Below are 19770 nucleotides of genomic sequence, written 5' to 3'. Positions count from 1 at the left end.
AGAGTTTCCACATCACCCTTGTCCCTACACATGCATAGACTTCTCCACTGTCAGCATCCACCCTGCCATCCGCAGAGAATGCTACATTTCTTACAACTGATGAACCTACATCAATACATCGTCATCACTCAAAATTCATACTTTACATTAGGGTTTCACTTCTGGTGCCCATTCAGCCTCAACCTCCTTGGCTCCCGTGATCCTCCTACCTCAGCCTCCCAAACAGTTGGAACTACAGGCACATGCCACCATGCCTGGATAATTAAAAAATATTTGGGAGATGATGTCTTGCTAAGTCGGCTAGGCTGATCTCCAACTCCTGGCCTCAAGTGATCTTCCTGACTCAGCCCCTTGAATTGCTGGGATTAAAAGTGTGAGCCACCACATCTGGCTTCTATTTCTGTATTTGAATTTTCCTTAATTTATTAGAGGCTCAGCTATGCATTAGAATTTTTTTTGATATATTTTATATCACTTATCCAAGTGTTTTGTAACAGAAAGCTTTCAAGTGATCTACTTTGCTATATTTTCAGAACAGGATTATCTCGAGACTTTTCCACATTTAAATGCCTACTTCCTACTTCTCACTGTCCTTCAGGAGCTTCTCTCATTTCTCCTGACCCTCAGATGTGGGTAGTTCCCTGGATTTCACTTCAGCTCTCTTCTCTTCTTATCTATGTCCAAGCCTTCAACTAAATTGATAACTCCTGAATTAGGATTTCTAGTCAAGACCTAGCTCCTGACCATATACCCTGCTGCTTACTGAATGTTCCCACTTTGGTGTCCTCCAGTTGCCTACTCACCTATGAAAGTTCAGACCTGATTTTATTATTGTTTCCTGCTGACTGACTTTCTTGTTACTGTCCTGCAGATGGAACATTTCAAATCACAGTTCATGGAACAAATGCCACGACTGACTAACCTTTAGAGGTGGCCATTTGAATCCAGGCTCATGATGTCTGAGGGCCTGCTCTGCCAGGCTCAGTGGCACGCAGAGCTTACAGTAGTGTCTTTACAGGAGGCAGACTTGAGCCCCAGAATCCAGGCTTTCCAGGCACATGACTGCCTCACGTTACCTGGGGAAATTGAGCTTTTGGAGTCAAATGACAACACATCTGATGAAGGGGCAGTGCACACTGGTGGGAATTCTCTTCCTCAGTGTTACTCTCATCCAAACCGATGTAGCCTCAGCCCTTCTTTAACAATTGCATCGAGGCTCTTCACCCTCACATCCATGGTTCAGAAACGGGACTTACCGGTAATCTGCAGGGTTTTTCCTTTTATCTGCCTGGGGAATGTGTAGCACATTGCTGGCCTGTAGCAGACTTTTAAATTATAATACTTGTTGTGTTGAATTAAATGAATACAAATTCTCACTGCCACTTGGGAAAGGTAATCTGAAATAGAGTTAAAAAATGCAGTTTTCGAGGTGAGACATGATTGGCTCTAATACATTCATAAACAGGAAAATACATCAAAACCACTTTACACATCAGGAGGAAACATGGTTTGGGGTCTCTCCTTATAGACTTGCATACAGTTGTTGCTGTATCTAAAATTTAGGTTTGCATACATTGACCTGTGATGGGTATATCAATGCAGATGCGTATTTGCAAATACAAGGTACTAAATGCAAGGTATTCTGTCTCAAAAACAAGAGGAGATTAGCCAACAGTGAGACGCCTTCTCTCAAGCACTGCTTTGAATAGCATATTAGATCATCTGAATGCTTTTCACAATTTAAAAATTTATTTCTTGCTTTTGCTTCTAGTTCGAAGCTCAAGTTCTGTTTGAGATAGATCATTCGCACTCAGTTAATCTGCCACCAGGTTTTGATGGATAAAGCAAGGTGCTCTCGAGACAGGAACATGAACATCTATAAATCTAAAACCTTGAGATATCGAGATATAAAAACCAAGTGTACTTGTCCTTACTAGGGTTGGGGCAAAGGGTTGAATTTGACCTATTTTTGCATTGTTCATTTTAGCCTTTCCCTCTTAATACTGAATATACCTTTTAAAAAGGAAATAATAAAATAAAATATAGCTATGATCTATTGAGTTCTTATCATATTCTAGGCACTGTACTATGTGTTTTATGTGGATTATTTCATTTATGTTCCATATAACTGTATCAGATAGGCTCGCTAGGTACGAGAAAATGGAATCTCAGAGTGTGTGCCTTCACCAGTCTCATGGATAGCCTGGCAGAAAAATGTTGTGATTAAGAGTGCTGGTTCTGGAACTGAACTATCTGGATTTCAATCCCTGCTCAGGCACTCAGTTTGTGACTATGAGTAATTAACTTAACCATCCATGTCCCATTCTTGCCCCCAGGTTTATTGTAAAGATTTAATAAGTGAAACCAGGCGTAGTGGCTCATGTCTGTAATCCCCACAGTTTGGGAGGCTGGGGCAGGAGGATGGCTTGATTCCAGGAGTTCACGATCAGCCTGGGCAATATAGGTAGACTACGTCCCTACAAAAAAAAAAAAAAAAAAAAAAAAAAGTATCCAGGTATGCATCTGTAGTCCCAGGTACTCAGCAGGCTGAGGCAGGGGGATCAATTGAGACTGTGAAGTTGAGGCTGTGGTGACTGCTACCACACTCCAACCTGGGCAACAGAATAAAATCCTGTCTCAAAAAAAAAACCAAAACAAACAAACAAAAAAACAGTGATTTAATTAGTGAATATGAAGCATTCTGACGAGTACCCAGCCTAGTAGGCACTCAATCAACAGTAGCAAATGTTATGAGGTAGAGCAAGGATGTCAAATCCAAGTCTGTTTGATTTCAAAACTCATGTTCCTAGTCATTTTTCTCTTTGCCTCCCCTCCAAATGTTTTTTGAAAAATGGAAACACTTGGGCTTAGGGGGCTTTTTAAAGGAATAGTGGAGCTCAAGGCCATTTATCACTGTCATTTTGATAGAGGCAGGAGGCAGAGAACTCTCCTAGGCAGATAGGGGAGGGTCCCCAGAGAATCTCTGACCTGCCCCACACGTGTCTGCACCAGATGTTTTGTGCAGATAAGGGAACCTGCACAGGGGGCTTGCCTAAACCTGCCTGTGGTGAAAAATTCTATCCATTAATACATGCTCTGTAAGGGAAATAAATCAATATAGAGTGGCTCAGACTAAGGACCTGCATGTGCACTGGAAGGATGGAGTAGAGCTCCGAGGAATTCATGCCTTACACAAGCAGGGGACCCAGCCCCATCACTGGAATATAGAAGCCTTTGTATTCAACTGTGAAGGGGGCAACCAGCAACCTGCTTTCAGGACCCATCTTTTTGCTGAGTGCTTTCCTTTTCACTTAATAAATTCTACTCTACTCACTCTTGGATGTCCGTGTGCCTAATTTTTCCTGGTTGTGAGACAAGAACCTAGATCTAGCTGAGCTAAGGAGTAAAAAATCCTGGATCAATTCATTCAGTTATCGCACAGTCTCTCAGCCTGCTACACACTTACACGAGAAAGGGGAATGCGTGTCTTCCACTAGTAGCTCCATGGAGTGTTCTCCGTTCGGAGAATCCTCTTTGTAAAAGCATCCATTGCATTTGGAGATGGTGTCTCCCCTTGGAAAATGCAGTAGAGTTTGAAATAGACATGATCTTGCAGATATTATTAGCATGGGGCATGAGTAGGCACTAATGGCTTTTTTACACGCAATGCTGTCTTAGGTATCAGAAAGCAAGAATTATACACGGTGCTAAAACCTAAAACCTTAAATCTGAAACCTTAGGTGAACTTGGTGTATAAGATCACAGAGTAATCTCCTAAATCACTGATCACTGATAACCTCCTAAATGGCATATCCATTGACCAGCACTTCCTACAAATCCCAGAAGAGTAAGTTCTTCATGCCATATTTAGTTTACCACATTTAGTCATATGATTATCTGAGTTTTCCAACTTTAAGTTGTTGTTCATTCCTCACTGACCTGAGGTGATGTTAAAATTTGCTGCAGTATGAGTGTAGAGATACCTATACATCTATAAATCTATATCGATGTCTAGTACTTTGATTTGTGATTACAAACATCTCAAATAAATTAACATCTCCACCTCAATGAATTCATGCTCATTCTCCTTGTACTCCAACTTCTCTGCTTGTCTTTCTCTACATTTTTATTCCTGTGTAGTATTGTCATGTTATATATACTCCTGGTGTGACCTTGCATGGTGTCAAACTTCTACATTTTTGCATCAATATCCTAAGCTTCGGACCCTTATATTCAACTTCCGGTTGAACAGCTTCATTAGTATGTTTCACAGCTTCCAGAACCAGGCATGTACCAAACTAGATTTGTTACCTCTCCCTTTCCCTGACCCAAACCTATTTTGTGTTTCCAGTTTCAGTTGATCATGCCATCACCCACCTTAGTCATCCAAACCAGCGATCCGGAATCTTCTTAAATTCCATCATCTGCCTCACTCCCCACCTTCAGCCAGTCCCTGAGTCTTACTAATTCAGTGCTTTAGCTGGGAACATGATCCTTCACCTGAAGTACCCCATCAGTCTGCTGATTAAGACCTTGGACTCCACTTGTCCTTCTTATTCATTCTCTATCTGGCTGCCCAACTACAGTTCCAAAAGCAAATTGGATGATTTTTCTTCCTTACTTAAAATGCTTTAGTGACACCCCACAAAGATTTAGGATGAAAGCTCTAACTTCTTGGTCCTACCAGAGATGAGCTTTCTGCTGCAAGCATGTTGAACATTCACATCTCCAGCTTTCCCTTCCCCTGGTCTAGCCTCCCCTTTTCCTTCTCCTTTACTTCCCACAGCTTCCCATGCTTCCCTCTGATTCAAAGCAAAGCTCAGGCCTGAACATCCTTGTTCTTTGACCTTCATATGCATAATCTGCTTCAGAGTTCAAGATGTGATTCAGGCATCACTTCTTCTCAGGAGCCTTTCCTGATTCTTCTAATCTGAGTCTGACCATTATTGATCCCTCATTGTGTATCAGAAATTTTATTTAAAATATCTTATTTAGTGCTCATCAAACTCCTATAAGACAGGTTCTACTATTGTCCTTATTTTACTAAAGATGAAAGAGTGCCAAGAGATAAAGTTATTTGCATCTACTAGTAAGTGACAGAGTGGAGATTTGAATCCAGATGTCTGTGGAGGGCAAGTCTTGTGTATGAGTATTAGTGTTTAGCTAACTCTGGCTTGTGAATTGAATTAATTCTTAGGTTTGGTGCTAGACTCAATCTGAAGTAAGAAAATATATTTTGGAATTTAAAAAATACATGTTGGGGTTCTTTAGCCTTCTTCCCAAAACTCTAATTTCCTACAATGTCTCAACCCCCTCCCTCAATTCATATGAGAATAATTACCTCAGGTTTAGTGGGAACTGGTGAATTTTTACATGCTCACGCTTTCTGGCTTAAATCAGATGTAACACTGAGTGAGGGGTCTCTGGAAGCACGTTGCCCTGAGATCTAATACCTCATGCTGGGGCAAGTTGAAGACGGGTTGGATTGGGGTGTAAGCAAGGTTTGTGAAAATATTTGGGAGAGACAAAACCTTCTAGAAAGCCTCAAATCACACTTTCCTTTTTTTTTCTTTTTTTCTTTTTTTTTTTTTGAGACAGAGTCTCATTCTGTCCCCCGGGCTGGAGTGCAGTGGTGCGATCTCAGCTCACTGCAAACTTCACCTCCCAGATTCAAAAGATTATCCTACCTCAGCCTCCTGAGTAGCTGGGATTAAAGGCTCATGCCACCACGCCTGGTTGATTTTTTTGTTATTATATTTTTAGTACAGATGGGGTTTCACCATTTTGGCCAGACTGGTCTTGAACTCCTGACCTCAGGTGATCCACTCGCCTCAGCTTCCAAAAGTGGTGAGATTATGGGAGTGAGCCACCGTGCCTGGCCTCAAATCACACTTTCTGTGTGACTTTTTCCTCAGAGGTGGAAACAATTTGTTTGTTTTATACAGAATCAACCAATACGCTCAAAAAAGCACCGATATAAGTTCAAGATAAGCAAACTTCCATAATATTTAATCAGAATTTTAAAAAATCACCAATGTGTACCTGAGTGAAGCGGTATTGGCTAACCACCAGCAAAATTTTACACTCCAATTATTGTACTTATTTTTTAATCCAAGAAAGCAAATTTGTTTGTTGGATTAAAAAGAGTAAAATAATATTTTTATGTGTTTGATATACCCATTATATGGTAAAAATCACACCAATTTAATGATCGTATTGTTGATAATGATACTGTATTTATTTTTGATAACTGGCTGACTAGAAGAGTCCCATCCACTTACTCCATGTTTAATGATGGATCAAGCCTCACACCATAGAGGCATTTTAACTCCATCTGTAAACCCTGAACGTGTGACCAAATAGACTAGACTAGACTCCAGTCTAGTGCTCCTGATGTCCTGTGGCTGTACAATTACACAGTCTCAATTAGCCTTGCTCTCTTTTATTAAATCCAAATAAGTGCCTCAATATAATTAGTATGCCTAAGGTATTTGGTGGGTGCAAAAGTAATTGCGGTTTTGGCCGCTACTTTTAAAACCATAATTACTTTTCCACTGACCTAATACCTTAAAAAAAAAAAAAAAAGAAGTGGAACTGAAGCTTTTTGTTAATGAGAGAGAGACAGAGAGAGACAGAGACTCAGAGTCATCTGCTCCAACCTACCCCCATGGGTATCACTCCCCACCCAGAGCCTCTGCGACGCCATTTCTTTCCACTTTGCAGCCATTCTTCCAACCATGCCACGTTTTTCCAAAGATTTTGAATTTTTGTTTTGTTTCCCTTTGCTTGGCATTCCACATTCAGGCTGATTTGATCTTTCACCTCACCCCCTCCTCCCCGCCGGGGAAACTTCTCCTGCTCCCCACCAAAGAGGGAGGCCCTCCTGTCTCGAAAGTTTCTCAACTTCACTTTTGTCAGGCAGCTCCCTGTATTCCGATCCTCAGGGCCCTGACTGTTCCCTGTCGGAGACTATAAGCCCCGTCGAGACCAGAAGCTGAACCTTCATCTCTGCCAGCGCCTGGCAGCGGGAGTGTCCAGGATGTGCCTATGGAAGGAGTAAAGAGCCACTGGGCTTTCTCTAGAGTGTGGGTGTATGGTGCCTAACGCAAGGAGCGTTCAGGCCCTAATTCAGTATAAAGCGGAAATCCAAAGCAAGAGGGCTGCTATTATATTTCCTGTTTCACCCATTGGAGGGTTTTTAGGATGTCAGAACTAGGCCGTGCGCGGGGGCTCACGCCTGTAATCCCAGCACTTTGGGAGGCCGGGGCGGGTGGATCACAAGGTCAGGAGATCGAGACCATCCTGGCTAACCCGGTGAAACCCCGTCTCCACTAAAAAATACAAAAAACTAGCCGGGCGCGGTGGCGGGCGCCTGTAGTCCCAGCTACTCGGGAGGCTGAGGCAGGAGAATGGCGTGAACCCGGGAGGCGGAGCTTGCAGTGAGCTCAGATCCGACCACTGCACTCCAGCCCAGGTGACAGAGCGAGACTCCATCTCAAAAAACCAACCAACCAAACAAACAAACAAAAAAACAACAAAAAAAGATGTCAGAACTAGAGGAAAGGTAAAAAGTGGTATTTATTATCTGGTAATGTAATCTCTACAATGAAAAGAAACTATTTGACTCTTTGCTTCTTTGATTGAGTTATAACCTCTATTTAAATTTAAGGTTTTAGGGTGTGTGTATGTAGAGGAAATACTGTTTAAAAAAAAAATAGAATCTCAGTGTAAATACTTTTACATTTACTCAAAATGGATCATGGACTTAAATGTAAAACTATGAAACTTTTTTAAAAAAGGAGAAAAATCTTCAGGATCTAGGGCTAGGCAAAGAGATCTTAGACTTGACAACAAAAGCACGATCCATAAAAGGAAAAGTAGATAAATTGGGTCTCATTAAAACTGAAAGCTTGTTATCTGTGGAACATATGTGAAAAAGATGAAAAGACAGGTTGCAGACCGAGAGAAAATACTTTGCAAATCACATATCCATCAAAGGACTAGTATTTAGAATATAGAAAGAACCTCAAAACTCAACCTTAAGAAAAACCCAGTTAGAAAATGGGCAAGACACATAAACAGCTATTTCACCAAAGAGAATATACAGATAGAAAATAAGCACATAAAAAGAAGTTCAACATCAACAGACATCACGATAATGCAAATTAAACCACAATGAGTTGTCAATACACAGCTATTGGAATGACTAAGATTAAAAAATAGTGACAAAACCAAACCTAGCAGGGATGCAGAAAAAAATGGAGCTTTTGCATTCCTGGGAAGAATGATACAGACACTTTGGAAAACAGTTTCACAGCTCTTACCCAGCTAAAGATGCAATTACCATATGGCCCAGCAATTGTATTCTTAAGTATTTAACTCAGAGAAATAAAAACTTAGGTTCACACAAAAACCTGTACACAAATGTTCACAGCAGCTTTATTCATAATATCTAAAAACTGGAAATAGCTCAGAGGTCCTTCTATGGGTAAATGGTTAAACAACCTGTGGTACATCCATGGAATAACCCAGTAATGAAACTCAGCAATAAAAAGGAACAAACTGTTGATACACACAAGGATGGATGAATCTTTAGAGAATTATGTTGAATGAAAAAGTGAATCTGCAAATGTTTCATACTGTGTGATTCCATTTATGTAAAGCAGTCTTGAAATAACAAACCTTAGAAAGGTTAGGGGTGGGGAGGGGAGTTAGGAGGGACTTGGGTTGGGTTATAAAAGTGCAACACGAGGGATACTTGTCATGTTGGAACTTATCAGTATCTTGACTGTGCCGGTGGATGTATGAGCATACGTGTGATAAAAGTAGATAGTACCTGATTCACACACACGTGCGCGCACACGCACACACACACACAGAGTCATGAGTACAGTAGGTTTCCAGTAACATTGTTTCATTCAATGTCATTTTGTTATAACATTGATAAAAAAACAGATTGCTGGCGAGGGCCTGTCTGTGTTGAGTTTGCAGGTTCTCCGCATGCCTGTGTGGGTTTTCTCTGTGTGCCTTGGTTTCCTCCTACGTTCCAAAGCTGTGCTTGTTAGGTTCATTGGTATGTCTACATGGTTCCAGTGGTGTGAGTCAGTGTGGGTGTGTGTGAGTGCACCCTGGGATGCATCCCATCCAGGGTTGGTTCCTGCCCTGTGACCTGAGCTCCCTGGATGGGCTCCAGCCACCAATAACCCTTAACTGAAATAAGCAGGTTGGAAAATGAATGAATGCATACAAATTATCATAAAATAAAATTTCATAAAGTCTGTGATAATCATCCAAATGCATGACAATAAATTATGCCTGACAAAAGCGGCCATATAGGTAATTGCTTTTGGCCTGCAAGGTGGTGGGAGGTGCCCCAGAAAATGTTTGCTTTACAAACATTTATTCTTTGAACTCACCACCAGACAGCCACCATCATTCACAAATCCACCAAAAATTGGGTAACCAATTGTCTTACTTGTTTTTATTAATCTGTCTTAAATGTGTGTATAGTTCACATTTTTTTCCAGTGCTTAATACTAATTAGGAGTGTTTTAGGTCTTTATTTAGAAGTTTGATCATGTTTTTGGGACAAGAAATGTACCGTAGGAATTTAACTCTTGTTTGTATCAATTAGCCTAAGGTAAAATTGGTTTTATTATACTTTGTTTCACTTAAAGTTGCAGTTTTCAAGAAACTGTATGCCATGTTAAGTGAGGAGTTACTGTACAAGTAAGACTGGGACAGCTGGAAGGTCAGTGGGTTGTATCAATGCCAATATGGTTGTGATGTTATACTATAGCTCTGCAAAATTTTACCCTTGGAGGAAACTAGTTAAAGCATATGGGGGCCGGGTGCGGTGGCTCACGCCTGAATCCTGGCACTTTGGGAGGCTGAGGCAGGTGGATCACCTGAGGTCAGGAGTTTGAGATTAGCCTGGCCAACATAGCGAAACCCCAAACCCCGTCTCTACTAAAAATATAAAAATTAGCCGGGCGTGGTGGCGGGTGCCTGTAATCCCAGCTACTCCGTAGACTGAAGCACAAGAATCGCTTGAACCCGGGAGGTGGAGGTTGCAGTGAGCAGAGATCCCGCCACTGCACTCCAGCCTGGGTGACAGAGCGAGAGTCCATCTCAAAAAAAACCCTTTTAAAATAAAAATAAAAAATAAAAATAAAATAAAATAAAGTGCATATGGGATCTCTATGTATTATTTCTTCTAACTGTATGCAGATCTATTCTATAATTATCTCAGTAAAAATTTCAGTCAAGAAGGCAGGGGCTTATTTATACTCCTGGTCTTTTCCCTTCGGCAACTTCTGTTTTTTCAAAGAGAAATCCTGTCAAGGAAACTTTCAGAGAAGACTGTTTATCACAACTAAATTGGAAATCACGGCAGCTGAGGAGAATGGCACCAGTCAAAATTTGACGGAGCTAAAATACAGTACTAAGGGAATGAGGTCATCTTTCTTGTTAAAACGTCCGTTATTCGGCCGGGCGCGGTGGCTCACGCCTGACATCCCAGCACTTTGGGAGGCCAAGGTGGGCGGATCACGAGGTCAGGAGATCGAGACCATCCTGGCTAACACGGTGAAACCCCGTCTCTACTAAAAATACAAAAAACTAGCCGGGCGAGGCGGCGGGCGCCTGTAGTCCCAGCTACTCGGGAGGCTGAGGCAGGAGAATGGCGGGAACCGGGAGGCGGAGCTTGCAGTGAGCTGAGATGGCGCCGCTCACTCCAGCCTGGGCGACAGAGCGAGACTCCGTCTCAAAAACAAACAAACAAACAAAATCCTTTATCCGTGGCTTTAGATCAGTAGTACAGACTTAATCTGTTTTACGTTTGTGTTACAGGCAGGACAATTCACGGTTTTAGAAAGATTTTTAAAAGATAATTAGTTGTTCATGAGAAAAGTAGAACAATCACTGAAAGCTTAGGTTTTGTTTGAGAGAAATGTGCCACATATAGAAACACAGAACAATGAATTACCCCCCAAACTCATATTTTCCTCCAAGTTCTTTTTCTTTTCCTGATTCTATTTCCCACCTGCCCAAGTTAGACGTAATTGTGAATTTAGTGTGTATCTGGTCCATGTTTTTCTCATTTGACAATCTACAAACACACACACATAAACACAATACTGTTTTCTAAAAAAATACACGAATATTAGACCACATGTTATATTCTCCAGTTTTCATTCTTTACTAAAGATTCTGTTTTAGATATTTATTTCTGTGACATATTTGGATTCAGTTTGGTTTAACAACTATAGAATACTTCATATGAATGTACTACAGTTTATTCTTCTGTTGATGAGCATGTATTTGATCTCCAATTTTTTCCTATGCAAGTATAAAAGAAGAACTTTGTACCTGCAGCAATCCTTTCTTAGGTGATATCAAACCAAATGCTGTTTCACTGGCCGAGCAAGGTGGCTCACGCCTGTAATCCCAGCACTTAGGGAGGCCGAGGTGGGGGGATCATTTGGGGTTAGGAGTTTGAGACCAGCCTGGCCAACATGGTGAAACCCCACCTCTACTAAAAATACAAAAATTAGCCAGGCATGATGGCGCAAACCTGTAGTCCCAACTACTCTAGAGGCTGAGGCAGGAGAATCGCTTGAACCTGGGAGGCAGAAGTTGCAGTGAGCCAAGATTGCACCACTGCACTCCAGCCTGAGCAAGACTCCATCTCAAAAAGAAAAAAAAAAAAAAAAAAAAGAAAAAAGGAAAAGAAAAAGAAGTAATAAATGAACATTGGCACTGGTTTTAAATCTATTAATCAGTGATAGGTCTGTAGCTATGATATTAAATAAACAGCAGCATTGTTTTTAAATCTCTTTATTAAATCAATGACAACTCACTTCGGTGAATACAGCCTCTGAAAGCTGCCAATCAGTGACAGCCTCATGCTTTGAAAGTCCAGGAATCGGCATCAGATTCACTCCAGTTAATATGCTTCTAAGGCTGATGTCTATTCCCACATCTGTAACTAACAAAAGGCATGCTTCTGTAGCCAACATAATCCATGCTTCTTAGACTAACACCAACCCAGTCCTGCTTCTGTAACCATTACTACTCAACGCGAACTCGTCCCAAAGAACTTTCCCTATGAGATGAGAAGTTTGTTGGATGAGCTATTTGACCACCCTAGCTGTCTGCTTCTTGGTTTCAGATACTGAATGATGTTTTTCTCTTTCAACATTTACTACTAATTTATTTTAATGAACTCTGCATGGATATGTAGTCATTGTACCTTATCCATAGTGCAAGCTTCCATCTGTCATTAGCCTCCATGAATCTTCTTTTTGCCTCCCCGCTGCCACCAGAGAAATACTCAATTTGTTGACTTACCTGTCTTTTCTTATCTTGCAAGTAAATAAGTTCTTTTTTTGTCACTATAGTTGTCCTTATCTTGTTTTTTAAATACAAATAATATTGCAATGAACAATCATTTACAAGTCTTCCTATCTAGAAGTAGAACAGTGGAGTGGAGAGCAACATAGCTTTACTAGACATTGCAAGATTGATCTCCAAAATGATATTCCCAATTTATAGCCACACCATTAAAAGGGATGTTCTTACCAACATTTTGTATTCTTAGACTAAAATTGTTGCCAATCAAATGAGTATGAAATGGTAGCTTAATGTTCTCACTTTTTTTTTTCCTGATTACCCAAGTGTGGTCGAGCTCCTTTGGCTGTTTACTAGCAATTTAGTTTTTTTTTTTCCTATGTGATTTACCTGTTCTTCAAAACCATTCTTCTATTGTATCATTCATTTTCTTAGAAGTTTGTAAGAGTTCTTTGTGAATTTTAGATACTAATCTTTGCCATATATACTGCAACTATTGTCACTTGTCTCAATTTTATTTTCCTTAAATCACAGCTGACAATTTAAATTGCTGTATGTTCAATTCCAACAGTGCTGTCCTTGTAATTTGTGCTTTCTGGTCTTGTTAAGAAACCCTTCCCTATTTTGGAGCTATAAAAACATTCTTCTATATTTCTGAGTGACAAGTTTTTTCCACATTTTGTTTCTTTTCCTTTTTTTTTGAGATGTAGTTTCTCACTGTCGCCCAGGGTGAAGTGCAATGGCACGATCTCGGCTCATCGCAACCTCTGTCTCCCGGGTTCACGCCATTCTCCTGCCTCAGCCTCCTGAGTAGCTGGGATTACAGGTGCCCGCAACCACGCCCGGCTAATTTTTTGTATTTTTAGTAGAGATGGGGTTTCACTATGTGGGTCAGTCTGGTCTCGAACTCCTGATCTTGTGATCTGCCTGCCTCAGGCTCCCAAAGTGTTGGGATTACAGGCGTGAGCCACTGTGCCCGGCCCCACATTTTGTTTAAAAATATCAATCTAGAGTTTATGTTTGTGTAGGGTGTGATATTATGATATTTAAATTAATGTTTTTATATTGAAATATAATTTTTCTGTGAATTAACTGCAGCTCTGCACAACAGGAATGAATCTTACAAAGTTGATGTTGAATCAAAGGAGCAGGTCACAGAAAGTAACGGACAGAATTTGCTAATAGATTGGATTTTAAAGAACTAACAAATTAAGAGAAAAAAGAAAACATTTTGAGGGCCATATTATGCATATTACATCATATCTAAAATGGACTGTAATATGGTTATTTTAGTAACACAATCCCTGTTTATTATAATTCTTCAATTAAGGTAATGCATTACCATTTATAAAGCACTTTCACAAGAATGATAGTATTTCAAAACAAGGCTAACAGCAGTGATTCCCAAACCATGGGCCAGCAGCATCAACATCACTTGGGAGCTTGTCAGAAGTACAGAATCAAAAGCTCCAACCCAAACCTAAAGAAGCATAATCTGAAGCTTAACAAAAGTCCCCTGGGGTTGTTATACACATTAAAGTCTGAGAAGCTCTGGACTGGGGAATTTATTTGTAAGAAGCTCTCAGATGCTCTTAACAGTGAACCGGGCTTCGGGACAACTGTCCCATAGCATCTTTCTTCCAGGAGGTCCAAATATTTGGCATACATGCCATTAATCTTAATCTTCAAAACAACTTCTTCTGCCTACTTCTCTCCTTTGTAGAAAATAAGGGGGCCATATCTACACACACACAAAGAAACTGGTGACGCTGAGATGCTCAGATGAAGAGTGACCAGGTTTCTATGGTCAACTCTTGCCTTCCACTAAGTCAGCTCTCATGGTTTTGGTGGAGGGAATACCCTTAACTGGGGAAGTACATATGGAAGTCAACTTCTTTGCCAGCTGACCCACACAAAAAATCCCCAACCAAGTGTTTCAAAATGGTTAGGATGCCTCTTGATATAACATTTATAGGGTGGATTTTATTGATAAAATATATGTAGTAATAAATCTGTGTAATTTGCAACCTCTATAAAGGTCTAAATACCCACCTCTTTAGCCAGAGAGAATTTTCATTCTTGCTTTCTCTGGTAGGAAAGATTTTTGATTGACAAATGCCTTGGGGCTGGACTAAATAGAAAAAAACAAACAGCTAATGAGTATCCTTCTGCTTAGGTTTGCTTATTCATTTTGCTACAGATCAATCCTGAACTAGACTATTCTAATGTATCATTCACTGTGTTGGAAAATCATTAATTGAACAAATAAGGGCACCTCCTTATTACTAATTATTCTTCTGCCTAAAGAAGAGACCCATTATTTTCTCATCATTCCCAGGGCTGCATGTCAAAGAACATCCCATTTAACCAATTTTAAGCTATTAGCCAGAACTGATTTGCTAAAATGATGAAGCTAATGATATGTTGGGGTTGATGACTTACTGCCCATAGGAGATAGCACTTGCTTGATAATGAGGAAATGGAAATTCACTCCCTGGGCTATCACTGTGCCTAATTAATATCACATTATTTAGTGAATTGCACCTTAGAAAACAAATGCTGAATGAAAACTTGTAGTGAAATGCAAAAACCAACATTAGGTAATTAAAGAACCACTCTATTCTTATTTCTATTTTTATGATTGTCTAACCAACTCTGAATATGGGCCTTTATCCCTGTATCTAAAGCGTTTGTTAGCACATTTAGTAAGTGTCTGCTTAGTTTCTCTTATCTACCACAACCACTTAATTTCTTCTCCAAGTTTAAAGAAAATGTTTTCATCAATTAGGCAAGAAATCAAATTATTCAATGTTACCATTTTTAGAGCTTGTGCATCTTTTTTGTTTTTGACAGAGGAGAGAAATAAATGCCACATTTATAGTTTTAAAACAAAGGCTTATAGCTTCTTGCGGTCATGAGTCTGTTGGCCTAGCTCATGCAGAAAAATACAAGAAGAATTCACAAATATTGTTATGAATTGAGTTATGCCTTGGCTGCCTGAAAAGCACCTTCCTCCTTTACTGTTTACATAAATGTCTAGGAAATGAAGTGGGTGAATGCATGACTTAATTTGATGAATAAGAGATATAATGTTTCATGATTAGTAATGCATTCTTCTTATTAAAATTGCCCTAAAATGATCTTATTCTCTATCACCTCAGACAGTGTAATAAGACAGGAAACAATCAATACTTTAATATGTGAGATATAAAAGTGTGGCCATAACCTCCTGACTTACCTTTTACTGGATTATTTTTCATTCCTCAATTTAAAGTGTTTGAAGGGAAAGTGTACAAGGTAAAAAGTAAAATAGTCCTTACAACCCTTATATCTCTTCCTGGAAGAGAGAATTTAGACTCCCCTGGATCAGCAATGATTCATAAGCATCCCATAGCAACACAGATTATTACTGAGTAGAGAAGCTTAGCCTTTGGCCTGCCTTTGTGATGTACAGCCAGTGATAAGACCACTTAATGGCACTCTGGTAACATAGAGTAAAACAGCATCAGGCATTTGTACCTGCTGCCACATGGCTTTTGGGTTTGGTGCAATATTCTCTCATAGCTACACTGGAGGTTGCAACCTTGGTTTCTCTTCCAAGAGACTTAATTTAGAGATGAACCCAGAGAGACTCCTGAGTCTAATCATGTGACAGTGAGGGGCAAGGGTTGACCCAGTTATGTTTTAGGACAATATTTCCAAGGTAAGGTTCTCAAACCTCCTGCCTCAGAGTCCACAAAACTTTGAGAATGGCAGGTCTAACAGGCTCCCCATCAGACCCTAATGCATGTTAAATTTTGAGAAGCGTTGCTTCAGGAAGTAAAGTGAATAGTCAGAGATCACCAATGGCCCAGGAGAGATGGCTACCCCCACCAAGGATGTATGAAACTTACGGGCATTAGCTGCTTGACTGACAGACTCTGGATTCTGGTCACTGCCTTCTGATGATCCCATGCTATTCTTTTGGGGGTTGCAGCAGGTGCAGTTTTTGGGGCTTGGATATTTGGCAAGTTCTATGGACTGAATATTTGTGTCCCCCCAGAATTTGTATGTTGAAGCTCTAATCCCCAGTGGGATAGTATGTGTAGATGGAAACTTTGGGAGGCAATTAGGTCAGAGGGTGAACCCTCCTGGATGGGATTAGTGTACTTATTGGAAGAGATATGAGACAGATGATCTCTTTCACTGCCACATGAAGACACAACGGGAAGACAGCCTCTGTCAACCAGGAAGAGGGCTCTTGCTAGAAATCTGATCATTCCGGCACCCTGATCTCAGGCTTCCAGCTTCCAGACCTGTGAGAAATAAATTTCTGCTGTTTAAGTCTATGGTATTCTATTATAGCAGACTGAGCTGACTAAAACAGTAAGTAAACAACAAAACTGGGCAAAAGGAAAAAAAAAATCTTCGGTATGTAAGAGTGTATAGATGCAGGTAAATAAATCAATTATCTACCTATCTATTGATCTATTATCTATCAATCAATCATCTCTATCTTTCTAATATTTTTAGATAGATAGCTGTCTCTTCCTTGTAACTCTGAAAACCGAACTGTTCAGGTTAGCTTTAGATTTTAAGGCAGCTTAAGGCTCAGTGTTTTGTGATTCTCTTCACTTTCTCTCTGTAGCCTTAGAACTAGAATTGTTCTAGTCTGCTTCATCTTACGACCTAAGAAGAGTAGCTGTCTCCTCCCTGATCGATGTAAAATGACTGGAACAGACAGAAGTACAGCCCTCCTCTCTGGAGCAACTTTCTGTGTTTAGTAGAGTCTTCTCTTCTGTGGCTATGTGTCTGGAATCAGCTGTGAAATGACGAGTCTGGACTAGAGGAGACAAACTATTTTGTGAAGTTGTCACCCTGTCTGAACTTCTCAAAGGCCTTTGACTTTGGAGTCTCGTGTCTTTCTATGATCCTATCCATGTGACTGCTTTAGGTTGTCACAGAATGAGTGATTCAACATAAGACTTTCAGCAATCTGGACTCTTTTGGTATCATTTACATAGAAATACATTTAAACTCTTTAGCCACAACCATTACTGGGCCTATCAGTGGACTTGAAGCTCTAATCCCCAGTGGGATAGTATGTGTAGATGGAAACTTTGGGAGGCAATTAGGTCAGTGGCCTAATTAGGTCAATTAGACAATCAGTGGCCCTGCCCACTATTAATCAATGAGTCAACAATGCCCTCTGTGAATTGGCTCCTAAGTTGTTTGTTTCTTCACCTGAGGTTGAGACTAATTATCTCAAAAGCTTTCTGGTGCCAAACTCAAATTGTAATACATCAAATTGTTTTAAACATAACACACAACAAGCAGATTTTTAGCTGGATAGACTCTGCCTCTTTTGCACACCCCATGAAACCGATCTTCTGCTTGCCATTGATAAACTAGATCCTGTGGCCATGAGACCCCAAGCTGCTACTGCCCTTAGGAGCTCTCTGACTCAGAAACTGCCTGCTGCACTGCTAAGCAACACCATCTAGTAAGTCCCCTCTCCCGTCCCCTTTCCCCTGGGAATTCACTTGCCCTCCTCCCTGGCTGGTGGCCCCTTCGCTGTGAGTCTCAGGACAGTCTCATGCCGTGGGAGACTTTCACTCTCTTGCAATTCTGCCCAATAAAGCTTGTCATGCATTGCTCTCACATCCTTCTCCTTGATCAGTCTGGAAATCCCTTGAACCCTACACCTGGCTAGCAGGATTTGTGTTATAGGGCAACATGATCTATCCTGGGGAGCTAGGAAAAGCTTTTGTAAAGAATAGACATTTGAGCGTGATCAGGCTTTCATAAAGAATAGACATTTGAGCTGTGATCAGGCTTTCTTAAAGAATAGATATTTGAGTTGTGATCTAAGGGATGGGTAGGACTTAATCAGGTTTGGGGAGAGGAAATATTCCAGGCAGAAGATGATTTTATCCAAAGACCATGAGCTGAGAATGGCTTCTTTGCAGGAAGGTGAAGTGTGAATAGGGAAAATGTCAAAAGTCAAGGTCAGTGAGATATCTGGATTATGCAGGATCTTGTCAACAAGCGAAGAACTGTATGTGTGTGCATCTTATACTTTGAAATGAGGAGGAGGTAGCAGCATTTACCTGTTGCCTCTGGAAACCATCTGGGGGCCCAGAGTCCTGGGAGCTTGTCTGGATTGACATCGGAGAGATTATTGAAATTTGAACCTAGAGAGACATATCAAGTTCTTTGGTGAAAGGGCACAAAACCAAGTAGAGGTTGTTGTGAATTCATGGCCCATAGGGCCTAGCTGTCCCTAAGATGCATTTTGTTGAGTTATATGATATTATTAAAAAATAAATTTGAATAGCTTGCTGTCATTAAAGAATTGGGACATTTCTTATAAAATATGAATATCTGGCTTCCTTTGAAAAATTAGAAATTTAGAAATTCTAGCATGAAACCAATTTGCTGGAGATGAATAATGGCAGTCACCTTACCTGGTGCCTGCTGAATTCATTTCTCTCTAATCTCCCCGTCTCCCTTAGAACCTTACGCATGCCATCTTCTTGGCCTGGTAGGCATTTGAGTTTATTATCTCAGAATTAGAGGGCCATCATTTCCTTCTACTATTGAGGGCAGGGACCATGGTCTTAAAAAAAAATTTTAAAAACTATTTTTAGTAGAGACAGGGTTTTGCCATGTTGGCCAGGCTGGTCTTGAACTCCTGGCCTTAGAGGATCCACCCACCTCGCCTCAGCTTCTGAAAGGGCTGGGATTACAGGCATGAGCCAACGCACCCGGCAGGGAACCATGGTTTTTTGCTGTCATATTTTTGGTGTCTAGCACTGTCCTTGGCACATTATAGAATTCATTAAAACGTGTATGAAATCTAGGAAGTGAGCTAAAGATTATGTGAGTTAACAGGAGGCCTCTAATTCTCTAGCAGGCATTGGATCAAGGCCAAATTGGTGGTGCTGTCAGGCTCATCTGTAGAGCTATTCAGTTAGGACTTGAAACTCTCAGTTCTCCCACTTAGCATTAAGGTGACCTGGAAAGAAGGTCATCTTAACTGTTTTAACTGAAGATTTCAGTGCTGTAGTCAATTTACTTGTAACCTGGTAAAGAAATCTGACAGTTTTGCTGGGAAGTTACCAACATTAGTAGGGAAGGAAGGATACAGTAAGTTTAAACAGGCTCCTTGCTCCAGATATCTTCTTAGGAAGAACCAAGATGGAATTACAACAAAAGGGAATTAAAATGTAACTAACATCAGCTTATGTTTTGAGTCTGTGGAAGCAGCATCATTGGAAGTATTTAAACATACAGAACCTAATGCTGCAGTGTAAATTATACAATACAGAATGAGTATATTGGCTTTTTATGCATCTTCTTCTGTCATGTTATGTTTATGTAAATTTCCTATCCCACAGCAAAGCCAAAATATGCATTAGCTTGCTTTACAAAATGGAT

General features: G+C 40.4%; 1 long non-coding RNA gene across 1 annotated transcript; it reads right to left on the bottom strand.

Annotated features, from left to right (window-relative positions):
* Positions 1-11771: 11771 nt before the first annotated feature.
* Positions 11772-18964, bottom strand: LOC103880453. The gene is made up of 3 exons (XR_641492.3): positions 15590-18964; positions 14404-14482; positions 11772-11983 (listed from the first exon to the last, which is right to left on the bottom strand). It is a non-coding gene; the product is annotated as an uncharacterized LOC103880453 (long non-coding RNA).
* Positions 18965-19770: the final 806 nt, after the last annotated feature.

Source organism: Papio anubis, chromosome 1, assembly GCF_008728515.1.
Source record: "Papio anubis isolate 15944 chromosome 1, Panubis1.0, whole genome shotgun sequence".
NCBI lineage: Eukaryota > Metazoa > Chordata > Mammalia > Primates > Cercopithecidae > Papio > Papio anubis.
Note: the sequence above shows the minus strand (reverse complement) of the source record. Positions and strands in the feature narration are given on the sequence as shown.